The 14,332-nt window shown below is 43.3% G+C and overlaps 1 long non-coding RNA gene across 1 annotated transcript in view; it reads right to left on the bottom strand.

Moving 5' to 3' along the window:
• Window positions 1-9,236: 9,236 nt before the first annotated feature.
• Window positions 9,237-14,332, bottom strand: part of LOC133060948 (uncharacterized) — a 64,312-nt gene continuing 59,216 nt past the window's right edge. The window contains exons 2-3 of the long non-coding RNA XR_009693872.1: window positions 10,732-10,816; window positions 9,237-10,608 (exon numbers count right to left, since the gene is read on the bottom strand). This is a non-coding gene — a long non-coding RNA (uncharacterized LOC133060948). The remainder of the gene's footprint in view (window positions 10,609-10,731; window positions 10,817-14,332) is intronic.

Below are 14,332 nucleotides of genomic sequence, written 5' to 3'. Positions count from 1 at the left end.
TCAGGGTGTTGAGGAGCCAGAACAGGATTTGAAACAGGGGAGGGGAAGTTTTGCATTTTCCAAAGGTCTCTTTGACTTCAATGTGACCATTGTGCAGAGGAGAATAATGGCGGTGAGACTATTTCCAAAGCCAGTTGGATGGTAATCAATCATTGCCTCTGCTAGGATAATGAATGATAGTGGGTATGGGGGAAAGCGGGCAGTTATTTTGGATTGAGGGCACTTGGTGATAGGATGGATGGAAGGCGTTGGAAGAAAGATGACACTCTGTGTGAATGATCTTGTAATTCATGGCATAGAGAACTCCAGAAGAGGAGCGGGTTTGGAAGGAAGATAAGTTCAGTTTTGCACATATAGGTCTGTAGGTGTTAGAAGAACATTCACGTATGGTTGTCATCCAGGTAGTTGGGAACAGGGTTCAAGAGAGAAATCATCTGGCTCTCCAATCACATATGGGCGTCAGGGGAATGAATGTGCTCTTTGAAGCCATATGCGTGCGTGCTGTCACTTCAGTCCTGTCCAACTCTGTGACCCCATAGACTGTAGCCCACCAGGCTCCACCACTCATGGGATTCTCCAGGCATGAATACTGGAGCGGGCTGCTGTGCCACAGTAGTTAACAAATCCACTCAGGAAAACTAATTCCTAATTAAGAACCAAATGGAAGTTACATTGAAACAGAACCTAAAGGGTAAGTGGGATGAACAGGTGAAGGAAAAGAGTGGGAAGCAAAAGTGTTCCGGACAAAGGGTCGTCCATGCAAGGGACCAGAACTGAGAGAATCTGGGGACTAAAATTGGTTTAGTATGGGAAGCAGATAAGAGGGCCCCTAGAACTCCTGGGAACACCAGTGTTTAAAGAGTGGGCAGAAGAAAAGTCTGAAAAGGAGACTAAAGACTAAGAAATAGGAGAAAAACATAAAAGTCAGGGAAATCAATAACTCAAGAGATCAGTCAACAGGGTCGACTGGTGCCAGGAGGCTGCATCTCCAGTGTCTGGAACAGTATTCCATAAATAGTTGTTACATGAAAAAAAGTCCATTGAATTTAGCAACAGAACTCATTGGTGACCCAGAAAAAAAACTTTCACCGGTGGGAACCAGGTGTGATGGGATGAGGCGTGAATACGGTAAGGAAGTGAGTGTTGACAACCTCTCCAAGCGTCTGAGCTAAAATCCCTAGACCTCACCGTACCTAAGAGGCCCTGCCCACCCTCTGACTTCAAACACAACCTGACCTGGTGCCAGCACCATCTTGCTCAATAGGGCTTGACCAGACAGATGGTCCCTCTTCAGGTCCCCTTTCAAACTCAGGGTTCTCGCCCACACTGTTCCCTCTGCTGGGGTTCACTCTTCCCTCTGCTGCGGTTCACTCTTCCCTCCTCCCCATCACGACCAACTTCTGCTCATCCTTCAAGGCTCAGCTGTCCTCAGTGAAGGCTTCCTGACTCCCCACCTGCTCCCCCAATTCCCCATGAGGCTAAGTTCCATCATACACCATCCTATGGCATAATGAGCTTCTCCTTTGCATCGCTGAACCTGAGTGCAATGAATTCTTTGTGCAGGTATTTAAGGCATATTCCCCCAGCCAGACATAAGCTACCCAACTAAGCTAGAAACACCCTGAGGGCAGGGACTGAAACCTCAAGCCTGAAACAGTGACTGATACATAGTAGGCACTCAATAAATATAAATTGAATGAATAAATTAGTAAATGCATAAGTAAAGGAGTAAAATAGTAATTTGACGGAGCTGAGAGATCAAGGCCCGAAGGCTTTTTAATCAGAGAGAATAAGGTTTGATAAAATGCTCATGTGAAGGGGCCAGTGGAGAAAAAGAGGAGATAATCAAGAAAGTGAACTACCTGGGAAGGCAGAAGAGGACACAACAGATGGAGCGGGTGGAGGATGGTCCTTAGATGGGAGGAGAACCACCTTTTTTACTGAAACAGGAAAGGAAGGAGTTTGGGTGAGGAAACAGTCTTAGTGGCAGGAAGTTGAGGAGGTACCTATTTATGGGCTTGTTCTTTCTAAGAAATTAAAGTTTAAACTTTGTTTTCCCTTGATCTTAAACAATCACATGCTTATTTGAACAGTCCTTCCAAACTTTCCTTTGAGTTAGACAAAAGTTAAGAAAGCCACTTAAACAAAGGAGGTGGAAGAAGAGGACGGATTTGAGGTATTTCTGGAGATCAAAACTATATACTCATTGGAAGGACTGATGCTGAAGCTGAAGCTACTATCCTTTGGCCACCTGATGTGAACAGCTGACTCATTGGAAAAGATCCTGATGCTGGGAAAGATCTAAGGCAGAAGAAGAAGAGGGCGACAGAGGATGAAATGGTTGGATGGCATCACCAATTCAATGGACATGAACTTGAGGAAACTCCAGGAGATGGTGAGGGACAGGGAAGACTGATGTGCTGCAGTCCATGGGGTCGCAAAAAGTCGGACATGACTGAGTGACTAAGAACACAGCCCAGAAAAACAAACATGTTATTTACTGATATGGATGTAACTATCAAAAGAACTCGCAGAAAGAACTGAAATTAGTTGCCTTTGGGGAAAAGATAAGAGGGGCAGAGGCAGCTCCTTGCAGCACCAACCAGTCTTATGGTACCATTTGACTCTTTAAATTATGTATCTATATAACCTTGGCAAAAACCAAACTAAAAAGATTAATATATACTTTTTTCCTATTATCTTCACAGCTAATCATATAGCTCCAGTTGTTCAGTCACCAAGTTGTGTCCAACTCTTTTCAACCTCATGGACTGTAGCCCTCCAGGCTCCTCTGCCCATGGGATTTTCCAGGCAAGATTACTGGAGTGGGCTGCCATGCCCTCCTCCAGGGGATCTTCCCAACCCAGGGATGGAACCCAGGTCTCCCGCATTGCAGGTAGATTCTTCACCGTCTGAGCCACCAGGGAAGCCCAAGAATACTGGAGTGGGTGGCCTCTCCCTTCTCCAGGGGATCATTCCAACCCAGTTTGTTTCCTGATTATCCTTCCCACTATGGAAGATGAGAACTTAGTTCTTTTTTTGCCAGATGCCTTCATCCCTACCACACACAACACTTCTCCAGCTGCCCAATTCTCTAAGATTCACATCGGTTTTTAGATGGATTAATATTCAGTGTTTATATCTGTGACTAAGTAAATGCAATTTACAGATGAGCCATGGACTATCTTGTGATTACTTTTCCTTCCCTACACACACTTTTTATTCTCTCTGAAGTTAATAGTTGTCTTATTTTCTTCCTTGTTATTAATGTTGCTGTCATTAATTCAGTTCCAAGCACTCCTTCATATATATAGACACAACAGAGAGACTCTCAGTGTCACCTTATTGAATGAATCTCCCCAGGGTCCTTCTGATTTGGTCCAGGTTGCCCTCAACAAGTCAACCCTGGGTAGCTTACCATCACCATGGTCCCAGTGGGTCCCTTATCCTCTCTCCTTTGTTGAATCTTCTGTTTCCTGTCTCCCATGTCTTCCTGTCTCCTGGTTTACACCCTCAGTTTTGTGGAGCATATGCTCCAGTAGCATCCTGAGAAAAGGTGCATAGGGAGTAAAATATTTGAGGCTCCACCCAGTTTAAAATGTCATCCACCACTGTAGAAAAGAATATATACACATAATCATTTCAGTAGATGCAAACAGGCACTTATAAAATTCAATATAAATTTATGGTTTAAAAGAAACCCTTGCTTTTAATAGGGTTAAAGATTCACAATAGGCAAAAGGTGAAAACCACACAGGGGTCCACCAACAGATGCATGAATTAACAACAGGTGTATTCACATTCAATGAATATTACTCATCTGTAAACGGAATGAAATTCTGCTATATACTGCAACATGGATAAATCTTGAAAACATTATATATAAGTGAAAAGATCTACATACAAAAGAACAAATATTATGTGATTCCACCTGTATGAAACATCTAGAATAACAAATTATAGAGACAAAGTAGATTAGAAGTAACCAGAGCCTGGGGGCAAAGGGGACGGGGTGTTATTGCTTCATGATTACAGTTTCTTTTATGGGTGATGAAAAAATTTTGGAAAAGCATAGTTGTAATGATTACACAACAGTGTGAACAGAATTAAGGTAACTGAATCGTACCCTTAAAATAGTTAAAATGGCCAGTTTTATGTTATATATACTTTACTGTTAAAAATTTTGTAAAAACTGCTTAGCAAATTAGGAATAAAGAAAAATTCCATAGTCTGCTGAGAGTAACTACAAAATAATAACTTTTAAAGATCATCCTAAGTGGAAAAAAATTAGAATAATTCACTGTAAAATAAGAAATGAGACAATCTAGTCCAGAGCCTTACTATTTCTGTTCACTATGGTATTAAAGGTTCAGCCAGCACAATAAGAGAAGAAAATGAGAGAGGGAATGGAAAGGAAAGGAATAGAACTGTCATTATTTTCAGATGATATAACTGTTTGCACAAGAGAGCAAATAGATCTGTGAGCAAATTATTAGATATAATAAGCAAGTTTCCAAAAGTCAATTACATTTCTACACTCTTTGAATAAACAGAAAATGTAATTAAAGAAAAGGCAAAATTCACAATAGTTTCAAAGGGCACCAAGAACCTAGAAATAAACCTAAAAATATGTGTAATTCTACAAAGAGAAATAGAAAACTTTATTATGAGTAGCCTGTAATAAGACCCAAATAAAATAAAGGAGATATCACATTGTGAATGGGAAGGCAATAGTATAATGCTGTCCATCTCCCCAGTTTGATAAAGTTCCAAAGAAAATTTTAACATGTATTCCTATAGAACTTGATAAGTTGATTATAAAATTTAAATAAAAGTAAAGGGTGGGGAAACCAAGACTTTTATAAAAAAGATCAGCACAGAGGCAAGAATTGCCCCACTAGATATCACACTTTTTTGATGAAAATACAGTAATTAAGACAAGTTGCTATTGGCACTGGAACAGACAGTGTGGAATCAAACACAAAGCTCAGATAGAGATCCACACATATATGAATCTTTGGTATACGACAGAAGTGGCCTGCCAGAATAATGAGAAAATAAATAGAGTGGGATTAAAAAAAAGGTCATCATAGGCAAAATTAAATCCCTATTACACATCATATAGCAAAATTGATTCCAGATGGATTGAGGCTTAACTATAAAAAAATTAAAACTCTTAACAAAAATCATAAGTAAATATCTTTTAGACTTTGAGATAGAGCAGGATTTCTTTAACAATACTCAAAAAAATACTAACAATTTAAAATTTTTTATAAATTCAGCCATACTAAAATTAAGAACTTCCATTTGTCAAAAGAGCATGAAAGCAAGCTACAAATGGGGGAAAGATGGGGCAATATTTAATAATCATTCCTGGGCAGCAGGCATAACTGATATTGTCCTGGAAAAATCAGGATGCAGGTTGCTCTACCTCAGGCCCAAAAATTCTACTCCTTGTGTAAAGTTATGAGACTTTTACCCCTACGTACCTGGAGATATCTGTGAGAAGGTTCCTACAAACACTGTTTACAATAGCAAACTTTAGTGTTATTGACCAAATGCTTATGTCCATGCAAAAATCCTTATGTTGAAGACCTAACCCCCAATGTATTTGGAAGGAACTTTTTAGATGAGGTCGTGAGGGTGGGGCCCCCACGATGGGATTACTGTTCTTACAAGAAGAGGGATCAGAGCTCTCTTCTCTGCTGTGTGAAGATAAGGCCAGAAGGCAGCTGTCTGCATCCAGGAGGCGGGATCTACCAGGAGCTGAACTGGCCACAGCTTGATCTTGGCCTTCTCAGTTTCTAGAACTGTGAATAATACATGTCTATTGTTTAAACCCCTCAGTCAAAGATTATAGCAGCAATTTTGTTATAGTAGCCCAAGCTAGTTAAAACATCTGGAAATAAGCCAGATGCCCATCAACAACAGAGTGGATGAGTAAACCATGGTATCGTCACACAGTGGAATATAACAGAGCAGTCAACAGGAATGAGTCACACATCAGTATGAATAAATCCTAAAAAACAATGCTGAGTTTAAAAAGCAAGCCCTAAATGGCTACATGCAGAATGGCGTTGGTTTTTTTTTTAATCAAATTAAAAAAGAACTTTAAAAAACACTTACTTGGCAGGAATACAATTGGTTGAGTATGGACGAATTTATGCTATCTCAACTTAGCTAAGCTGTAACTACAATTCCCAGAATTTGCTTTACTGCATGGCTCTGAGTAAACCTCAAATGGTAGTTAAACAGCATTTGGAAAATAGACTTTCCTTATGTTCAGAAGATGGGCATGGGGTACCAGGCACTATTGCAGTTTATGCACATCAACCTGCTGCCCCATCATACTGGCATGAAGGAGCAGGTGGTCCCATGACTAGTCCACCTTCTCCTTCAGCTTCACATTCTTCCAGGGAATCCTGACCCAGTAAGTATAGTCCCATGCCTCCTCAGCTCCTGCTGGATCTCCTCCTTCAGCTTCTCCAACTCCTGGACTAGACCTAGCACCAGATGCAGAAAAAAAAAAAAAAAACATACAACAATGGTTTAACAAGTTGGGGCAACTACATGGAGTAAAATCTCTTTCATAAATTCCATATTCTTTTTTTTTTTTTTTTTAAAGGAATGAGCATATTTTTTTTTTTTCCAGTGGGTTTTGTCATACATTGATATGAATCAGCCATGGATTTACACGTATTCCCCATCCCGATCCCCGCTCCCACCTCCCTCTCCACCCGATTCCTCTGGGTCTTCCCAGTGCACCAGGCTGGAGCACTTGTCTCATGCATCCCACCTGGGCTGGTGATCTGTTTCACCATAGATAGTATACATGCTGTTCTTTTGAAATATCCCACCCTCACATTCTCCCACAGAGTTCAAAAGTCTGTTCTGTCTTTCTGTGTCTCTTTTTCTGTTTTGCATATAGGGTTATCGTTACCATCTTTCTAAATTCCATATATATGTGTTAGTATGCTGTAATGTTCTTTATCTTTCTGGCTTACTTCACTCTGTATAAGGGGCTCCAGCTTCATCCATCTCATTAGGACTGGTTCAAATGAATTCTTTTTAATGGCTGAGTAATATTCCATGGTGTATATGTACCACAGCTTCCTTATCCATTCATCTGCTGATGGACATCTAGGTTGCTTCCATGTCCTGGCTATTATAAACAGTGCTGCGATGAACATTGGGGTGCACGTGTCTCTTTCAGATCTGGTTTCCTCAGTGTGTATGCCCAGAAGTGGGATTGCTGGGTCATATGGCAGTTCTATTTCCAGTTTTTTAAGAAATCTCCACACTGTTTTCCATAGCGGCTGTACTAGTTTGCATTCCCACCAACAGTGTAATAGGGTTCCCTTTTCTCCACACCCTCTCCAGCATTTATTGCTTGTAGACTTTTGGATAGCAGCCATCCTGACTGGTGTGTAATGGTACCTCATTGTGGTTTTGATTTGCATTTCTCTAATAATGAGTGATGTTGAGCATCTTTTCATGTGTTTGTTAGCCATCTGTATGTCTTCTTTGGAGAAATGTCTGTTTAGTTCTTTGGCCCATTTTTTGATTGGGTCATTTATTTTTCTGGAATTGAGCTGCAGGAGTTGCTTGTATATTTTTGAGATTAATCCTATACCATTTTTATGGTTCTGCCTCTATGAGCTAAACCTTGACAGATACAATGAGATAAAACAATCTAAAAGGGAAAATAAAAGAGATGGTAAACATAGGAGTCAGGATGCTGGTTACTTGGGTTAGGAAGAAATAGGAGGTTAGACCAGGGAAGGACTATAAATTCAACTTATTGTCATAATTCTAGTTTTTGTGCTGACTGGTGAGTTCATAATTGCCTATTACATAAAAAATAAATATAGCTGCATGAATGAATGGATGGAGGACCAACAAATAATTTTGAATACTCTAATTACATGAAACTATGGTAAGAGGAAGGGAGAGAAGACAAGTAATTTCTTTTGAAAGAACATGCCCTTGAAATTGCATCACCATTTTAACTTATCTCCCACTGCTTCAAACTTGGTTCCCTGGCCACATCTAATTCCAAAGCTGAAGCCTGTACACCCTAAAGCCCGTGCTCCACAACAAGAGAAGCCACCTCAATTAGAAGCCTGCACACGTCATCTAGAGAGCAGCCCCTGACTGCTGCAACTGGAGAAAGCCCAAGAACAACAATGAAGAGCCAGAGCAGCCATAAGTTTAAAAAATTTTAAAGTATAAAAAGAAGAAAAAGACAAGGGCTAGTGGGAGAAAATGGAGAGTCTTTGCTCCTGGTAAGTATTATAGAAACAAAAGATCCATGATAAACTGTAAAAAAAAATAGAATTAGTCAGCTCTTTAATGAACATAGACATCAAAAAGCACTCCATGAACCAATGTTTGAAACCAAGGGTTGCTGGACTAGTGTTGCAGACATTTGTTTTGAAGTTCCCCCCTAAGATACCTTCTTGAAGGCATCAAAGCATTTTTAGGAGAATCATTTCCTCCCCATTGGATATGCTCTCATGGGACTATTATTAGGTAACAAGTTTCCTCTAGCCAAGGTTCTAGCAAGACACCTGTCTTAAGCTGCGGTGTTTCAGTTGCTAAGTTGTGTCCAACTCTTTGTGACCCCATGAACTGCAGCACGACAGGCTTCCCTGTCCTTCATCATCTCCCAGAGTTTGCTCAAACTCATGTTCATCGAGTTGGTGATGCCATCCAACCATCTCATTCTCTGTCACCCACTTCTCCTCCTGCCCTCAATCATTCCCAGCATCAGGGTCTTTTCCAGCAAGTTGGCTCTTTACATCAGGTGGCCAAAGTATTGGAGCTTCAGCTTCAGCATCAGTCCTTCCAATGAATATTCAGGATTGATTTCCTTTAGGATGGACTGGTTTGATTCTCCTTGCTGTCCAAGGGACTCTCAAGAGTTTTCTCCAGCACCACAACGCAAAAGCATCAATTCTTCAGCACTCAGCCTTCTTTATTTTTTTTTTCCTTTATTTATTTATTTATTTTTTCAGTGGGTTTTGTCATACATTGATATGAATCAGCCATAGATTTACACGTATTCCCCATCCCGCTCCCCCTTCCCACCTCCCTCTCCACCCGATTCCTCTGGGTCTTCCCAGTGCACCAGGCCCGAGCACTTGTCTCATGCATCCCACCTGGGCTGGTGATCTGTTTCACCATAGATAGTATACATGCTGTTCTTTCAAAACATCCCACCCTCACCTTCTCCCACAGAGTTCAAAAGTCTGTTCTGTCTTTCTGTGTCTCTTTTTCTGTTTTGCATATAGGGTTGTCATTACCATCTTTCTAAATTCCATATATATGTGTTAGTATGCTGTAATGTTCTTTATCTTTCTGGCTTACTTCACTCTGTATAATGGGCTCCAGTTTCATCCATCTCATTAGAACTGGTTCAAATGAATTCTTTTTAATGGCTGAGTAATATTCCATGGTGTATATGTACCACAGCTTCCTTATCCATTCATCTGCTGATGGGCATCGAGGTTGCTTCCATGTCCCGGCTATTATAAACAAGCACTCAGCCTTCTTTACAGTCCAACTCTCACATCTGTACATGACTACTGGAATAACTATAACTTTGACTATATGGACCTTTGTCATCAAAGCAATGCTTTTGCTTTTGAGGTTTGTCATAGCTTTCCTTCCAAGGAGCAAGCATCTTTGAATTTTATGGCTGTAGTCACTGTCCACAGTGAATTTGGAGCCCAAATCTGTCACTGTTTCCACTTTTTCCCCATCTTAATTTAGACGGCCCAAAAATAGATCATAAAAGATTGACCAGCAAGCATTTTATTTGGGAGGTGAGCCCAGGAAGCAACGTGAAGAAGAGGAAGTGAGAGAGGAAAGGAGGGAAGTGTAGGCCGAGGAGCACGTGACCGCTGAGGGCCGCTGAGGCTCATTCCACCAGCACCTCTGAGAGACTGTGGGAACACTCCTCAGGTTGTGTCCTCCCCAGGCAGCAGAGGACGGGGTGTGTCAGTATCTCTAGTGAGGCTCGCTCCTGGGGAGGCGAGTTCCCAGCACTTCCGGTGTCACCTGCTCCAGGCAGACTGTGCCTCTCTGGACAGAGCACCCTCCAATTGTCAGCATGTTAAGGAAGCTGTCTACAGGTGACCTCCAAGGGAACATGGTCAGTGTACCAACGGCACTTGTTCCACAGCCAAGTTAAGACCAGTGGATGCTCACTCTCAGGCAACTGAAAAAGTCATGAGTTGCATAGAGACTGAAGAGCGGAGGTCTGTCGTGCCCGAGCCAGAATGCTCCTAATAGCAGCCGCTCCTTGGGTGGCCCCCTTCCTAACCTTCCAGAGATGCCTTGTTTTTGATCCATTTCCAAATCTGGTTCTCTGCCATTTTTGGAAGCTTCCGATATCCTTCCATTACTTCCAGTAAACTCCCAGAGCTGGTTTCTGTCATTTGTAACCAGAAGATGTAACTCGTACACCTGGCGACCCGGAACACCTGGAGACCCGGAACACCTGGAGACCCCACACACCTGGGGAGCTGATCTGCCTGGAGATCACTGCCGCCAACCCGGGACTTGAAGAGTATAAGCCCTCTCGTGGCACTTTGGTTACATCATCTATAAAGTAAAAAGATTGAGATCAATGATTTCAGAGATTCCACTCAGTGGTAAGAGTCTATGATTCAACTAACCTGAATCAATGGTCAAACAAGGGAAACCCATAAAATTCATTGTCACCACCTGACTTCCAAGCTCTGCTCTCTGCCAGTGTTGCTGCCTCCTTCCCAGAAACAGTCACAGGCTCCTGGATCATTGCAGGATGACTCTGTATGAAAATGATAAAAACAGCAAGTCCAGCTCTTAACCGCATCCCAAACCTACCAGCAAACTGACCAAAAAGAATGATTCAGGGGGAGAAAAGTGTTTTGCTTTTATCCAGAGGAATTCTGGGCAAAAAATATTAGGCTCCCCACAAAATTTCTATCACATCGAATTCCTAGTCTGCACATAATTGGATTTCTCACTCCCATCACCACCACTTCTGGAAGGAGGTGTGTTTGAGGCATGGAGCGAAGTGACACACACAGCCTATTCTTCTCCTATGTGGATTCAATAAACAAATGCCCAAGCTGGAAAAAGGATGGAGCTATGGTCTGTTATCATTTGCCAGCTAATGATACAGTCGAACAAACGTAGCAATGTTGTGGAAAAGGAACACACTTAGGACTCTGACTCCCTGTTAAGCTATGATGATTTCCCAAGACGTCCAAGGTGGAGCAGAGATGTGGCTGATAAAATACATGGCGTGGGCTGAACAGCATGAAGAGAGCAACTGACTGCAGCTGTCTGAGCGATTTGGCAGCCGCGATGATGCAGACAAATCTAAACAAATCACCATCCCCGGCTTCCTGATGCCTCCAGAAAAGTCCTGTGATGACTGCTCTGTGCCGGCCTCCTAGGTAGGGGTGAGGGAAATATGCAGAATCCACAACTTTAGGGCTTTCCTAGGGCTTCTGCTCAATGTAGCAGCTGCCACCCTTCCACAGATTTGGCCGTTTTCTGCAAAATGCAAGTTTTCATTAACTAATTATATGTTTGCAGCCCTTCCCACTGTGTCCACAGCTAGCACGGTGGGCACCAAAGCCCCATTCCCCTCACAACCCAGCCTTATGGAAACCCAACAGGAAGCCCCAGCTGGGAGAAGCTGAGATTTGCCCACTGCCCACCTAGCCAATGGCCTTCCCTGGTGGCTCAGATGGTAATGTCTCCACCTGCAATGCAGGGGACCTGGGTTTGCTCCCTGGGTCAGGAAGATCCCCTGGAGAAGGAAATGGCAACCCACTCCAGTATTATTGCCTGGGAAAACCCATAGACAGAGGAGCCTGGTGGGCTACAGTCTATGGGGTTACAAAGAGCTGGACACGACTGAGTGACTAACACACACACACACACACACACACACACACATACACACCTAGCCATGTCTTTCTAACTTTCCAAAGCTTAAGTGAAGCATGAGTAGCTGGGCCCATGCACACAGCCATCACCTGGAGTCATACCTCCAACCCTGAGTCTGACAGGCGGCCCCCTCCCATCTCTCCTAACTGCAACTGCCAGGAGAGCTGCAGCTCTGCTGGCAGCCAAGGTCATCTAGTTAGACACCTCTCACTGCGGGAAGGGGATGGACCTGCCCTGACCAGTCTGGATCACAGTGTGGAATGGGCGGGTGGGAAAGAGAGACTGCCCCTCAAAGTCCCCTCCCCTGGAAAAAAGAAAGCCCTAGCAGCACTTCAGTGAAACAGCCCTGAAGAAAGCAATGACAAAAAACCTCTGATCGGCCACTGACAGAGATGGTGGGGTCTCTGCAGAGAGAGTTGTGGCCTTGTCAGAACGCCGTGGCTAAGGAAGACTGGGGAGGGGAGGAGGAGAGCGAACCCTGTCCCCCCACTCAGCACGCTTGGGGAAGGCCAATGAGAGCTCTTCTGACTGCAGCCCAAACAGCCCCAGGAGGCCTTGACAGCAGGACGAAAATATTCCTCCAGGAAGTCAGCATCCCAGGACGAAAAATGGGGAGGGAGGGAGACAGTGGAAGAGGGAGAGGGAGGGGGAGAAGGAGGGACCACAGGGCTTCTCTTTATGGTGATTATAAGTCAATATAATCACAAAAGAAACACCTGAATGCCTAGTTTGTTGTAATGTACACAGCAGGTCCTCAATAAAAACTTGCTGGTGATGGAGTTAAATGTGACTTCCTAGACAAAGCCTGCTTTACTGTGAGTGAAATAAGTATCTGTTGGGTTGAATTGAATTGAAGCAGGCAGCAGGTTAGTGATGTAATTTGAGGAGCAATGGAAAAATGGTCCCCTGCCCCAGATCTCTCACTCCTACTGGAGCTGCCAGAGTGCGGGAAATTTCCAGATCCCTCTTTTGGGTTAATGGAGTAATGAAAACTGTGTTGAAAGGCAAGTATTGTCTGAGAGCTATAATCCATGAAGCCACTATGATCTATCAGTCATCCAGGATGGCAAGTCCAATTCAGTTCCAGAGCCAGCACCAGTAGACTCACAGGAGCTGCCTGGAGGTCTGTCCTGAGAAGGCTCTGTAAATCCTCCTGAAGAATCACTGATGTATGTGCCCATGTGGAAAAGGGGTTCAGTATGAAGCACTATGTGTGCGCGCACTAAGTCACTTCAGTCCTATCCAGCTCTGGGACCCCACAGACTGTAGCCCGCCAGGTTCCTCTGTCCATGGGATTTCTCAGGCAAGAATACTGGAGTGCTTTGCAGTGCTCTTCTCTGGGGTATCTTCCCAACCAGGGGGTCAAACCTACATCTCTTATGTCTCCTGCATTGGCAGGCAGGTTCTTTACCACTAGCGCCACCCGGGAAGTCCCTAGTGTGAAGGGTGCCACAGGTATGCCATCCTGGCCTCTTAGTCTGAATTCTTTGGCCATCAGTGAGCAGGCCCCTAAGGGAATATAAGCTAGGGTGGAGATTCAGAAGCTAGGAAGGGTACAGAGCATGAAGATTTTGCCTGAAAGACAGGTCAGGGCACAAACTTCTGATGGACAGTATGAGCCATACAGGTGTGAGGGTGAGGGACTGAAGAAAGACCATCTGGAATCTAACTTTGCCTTCTTCAGTCTTGCCTTAAGTGAGCACTTACAGATTCTCCGGTCTGAAGGATGACCACAGCTTTCCCTCTCCCATTCTGTGAATTTGCCAGGTCCTTGTCAAACTTTCCCTTCAAGTTCCTCCAACATCAGAGAAGAATGAATGGCTCACTCTCTGGGCACCCAGGGAAAGTGCCAACAGCCTACCATCAGCAAAATGTGTCTTTGAAATCTCAGTTTGGGGATCTGCCTGGTGGTCCAGTGGCTAAGAATTCACAATCTCAATGCCTGGGTTCTATCCCTGGTCAGGGAACTAGATCCCACATGCTGCAACTAAAACCTGGTACAGTCCAGTAAATAAATACATATTTTTTTTAAAAATCAAATCTCAAAAGTTTAAAAAAAAGATGTCTTGGTATTAACTTAAAAATTCATGTAAAGTTTACAGGCTATCATAGGACTGCTTTCACATAGAAACATTCATATATCCATTCTATTAGAGTAATGTTCTTTGCTATAAGAGATCAGGCCCAAACCCTCAGTGACTTTTTAGAAATGTATGTTTCACTCGCTGGAAGTCTACATAGATTATGGCTTGTGGGTAGATAGTCCACCCCTTGGTCTTGTGTCTCTACCTTCCTTCAGGTCCTCCAGGTTATCTCTATTCAGATGGGGAAAGAGACTACTTCTTAATTACTTGAGCCCAGAATTGACAGCCATTCTTTCCCA

This window comes from Dama dama, chromosome 8 (assembly GCF_033118175.1).
Source record: "Dama dama isolate Ldn47 chromosome 8, ASM3311817v1, whole genome shotgun sequence".
Classification (NCBI taxonomy): Eukaryota; Metazoa; Chordata; class Mammalia; order Artiodactyla; family Cervidae; genus Dama; species Dama dama.
Note: the sequence above shows the minus strand (reverse complement) of the source record. Positions and strands in the feature narration are given on the sequence as shown.